We start from the raw sequence: 3195 nt of genomic DNA, 5'->3' as shown, positions 1-3195 counted from the left end.
GGTCTCTGTGGCCAGAGGGTAAAGCTTCAGTTGGAGAATACACCCACGCTGGCTAGTCTGAGTGTGTTTGCTCTCTTGGACCTTGGGAGAGGCCAGGCAGGCAGAAGTGGGTGTTCTGATCCACCCAACCCATGTGGGGCTTTCATGCTTCTGGCTTCTACCTGCTTCACTAGGAGTCAGTTCTCACCAAAGTGTCTTTTCTTTTCCTCACTGCACATGGGGCATTCATGTGGAATGTCATTCATATTTAAAGAGCACCCGGACAAAAAGTGGGTGCTTGCTGTGTGTGAGTATGTAGGCATGTAGAGCCCTCTGTTTAAATGTGTGCTTTCTGCTTCACATCCCAGAAACTCCCCCTACTTGACCAGTCCTGGCAGCACTGGATGAGTAGAGAGGGCCTCCTGGCCTCTCCAGCTGCACTGGGGTTGAGTCCCTCTGTTCCACTGTTGAAGGGTGAATGATATTCCTCTTGGACACCTAAGTGCAGTGAGGTGGGAGGAGAAGGGAGGGTGTGTCCCTAGGAATTCCCTCCTGCTCAGCACACATGAATCATGGCCATAGGAGGTTGTCAATACAAAGACGTGGAATAATATTACAGGGGTGTTCAGACAAGCAGTTAAGTTATTTGTAGATTCCTGATACATTGCCTTAACAGCTGGGGCTGATAAACATTTTGTTCCTTCCCCTGCCCTCCATGTGTTCCTGTAGTTCTAACGGGCTGATCTTTGTCACCTCATAGAATGCTGAGTGAAACTGTGGTTTTTAAACTGTGAAATGTATGTAAGCATATTAAATGAGTTTCTTTAAGAAAATCATGGATTGAGGACTGGACTTGATCAAAAACACAAAAACTTTATTCTTCAAAATAGGTACCTTGTGAGTATAAAATTAAACTGTGGGTTAATAATTAAACTTTCATTTAACAAGCAAGAAGAGGCCAGGCACAGTGGCTCATGCCTGTAATCCCAGCACTTTGGGAGGCCAAGGTGGGTGGATCACCTGAGGTCGGGAGTTCGAGACCAGCCTGACCAACATGGAGAAACCCCATCTCTGCTAAAAATACAAAATTAACCGGTGTGGTGGCCCATGCCTGTAATCCCAGTTACTCAGGAAGCTGAGGCAGGAGAATCACTTGAACCCTGGGAGGCGGAGGTTGTGGTGGGCTGAGATCATGCCATTGCACTCCAGCCTGGGCAACAAGAGCAAAACTCCATCTCAGAAAAATAAAAAAGTAAATATTGTGCTCTGATAAGAGAAAACAAACATTTGAAGATATTTTGGGGTAAAAAGCTATTAATTATAGCATATTAAGTTCCAGATGAATTTCACAATAAAGACTAAAGTGTTCTTACAATTTATGTTAAGTGTTGAAACTGATCATTTTTTCCCACATAACTTGTTCTCTATCCTATCAGACAGTGCAGACTGAGAAAGTCACTTCTCTTTTTTACATTTAAAAAAATCAGACTTTTGGCTTGAAGCCATCTCTGACTAAAATAAGTTCCAGGGCAGGTAATTTCTTATCTGCATGATAATATCTTACCTTAATATGATAATCTCAGACATCATTCGAAACAACTTCAGAAATGTAAAGGTAAATTAGTAAAAGTTTGACAATTGGAAATGTTTTGTATTTGAGGACACTTTAATACAAAACTATTTATTTAAAAAGGTAGTAGCATGCGATTGTATAATTAAACCGTGAGTATTGATTTTAGTCTAAAATTTACCCAAAACCTCTAATTAAATCAACCTTTAGAAAAATCAAATATTAGGTATGAGTTTTACTTTAAGAATGAGTCTATGTTTTATCCCTGGGATGACGGTGTAATTGTAATAGTGCCCAACTGAAATATGTGCATGTCATTGTAACATTGTATTTATTACTAGTATTATTATTATTATTATTATTATTATTATTTGAGATGGAGTCTCATTCTCTCACCTAGGCTGGAGTGCAGTGCTGTGAGCTCGGCTCACTGCGACCTCTGCCTCTCAGGTTCAAGCGATTCTCCTGTCTCAGCCTCCTGAAGAGCTGGGACTACAGGTGCGCACCACCATGCCCGGCTAATTTTTTTGTATATTTAGTAGAGATGGGGTTTCACCATATTGGTCAGGCTGGTCTCAAAATCCCGACCACAGGTGATCGAACCACCTTGGTCTCCCAAAGTGCTGGGATTACAGGCATAAGCCGTCGCACCCAGCCTATAACATTTTTTTTCTTCTTTCTTCCTTTCTTTTCTTTTCTTTTTTTGCAGTCAAAAGGGCAGATGCTTTTACATAGGAAAAAAAATAGAAGGGAAAATCTGTTAAAAAAATGAATTACAGCCTCAGCAACTAAATGTTTTTTTATATATATATATTATACTTTATGTTCTAGGGTACATGTGCACAACGTACAGGTTTGTTACATATGTATACATGTGCCATGTTGGTGTGCTGCACCCATTAACTTGTCATTTACATTAGGTATCCTAATCCTATCCCTCCCCCTCCCTCCACCCCACAACAGGCCCTGGTGTGTGATGTTCCCCTTCCTGTGTTCAAGTGTTCTCATTGTTCAGTTCCCACCTATGAGTGAGAACATGCAGTGTTTGGTTTTCTGTTCTTGCGATAGTTTGCTGAGAATGATGATTTCCAGCTGCATCCATGTCCCTACAAAGGACATGAACTCATCCTTTTTTATGGATGCATAGTATTCCATGGTGTATATGTGCCACATTTTCTTAATCTAGTCTGTCACTGATGGACATTTGGGTTGGTTCCAAGTCTTTGCTATTGTGAATAGTGCCTCAATAAACATACGTGTGCATGTGTCTTTATAGCAGCATGATTTATAATCCTTTGGGTATATACCCAGTAATGGGATGGCTGGGTCAAATGGTATCTCTAGTTCTAGATCCCTGAGGAATTGCCACACTGTCCTCCACAATGGTTGAACTAGTTTACGGTCCCACCAGCAGTGTAAAAGTGTTCCTATTTCTCCACATCGTCTCCAGTACCTGTTGTTTCCTGACTTTTTAATGATTGCCATTCTCACTGGTGTGAGACGGTATCTCATTGTGGTTTTAATTTGCATTTCTCTGATGGCTAGTGATGTTGAGCATTTTTTCATGTGTCTGTTGGCTGCATAAATATCTTCTTTTGAGAAGTGTCTGTTCATATCCTTTGCCCACTTTTTGATGGGGTTGTTTG

Source organism: Colobus angolensis, unplaced genomic scaffold, assembly GCF_000951035.1.
Source record: "Colobus angolensis palliatus isolate OR3802 unplaced genomic scaffold, Cang.pa_1.0 Scaffold46, whole genome shotgun sequence".
NCBI classification, from domain to species: Eukaryota; Metazoa; Chordata; class Mammalia; order Primates; family Cercopithecidae; genus Colobus; species Colobus angolensis.
Note: the sequence above shows the minus strand (reverse complement) of the source record.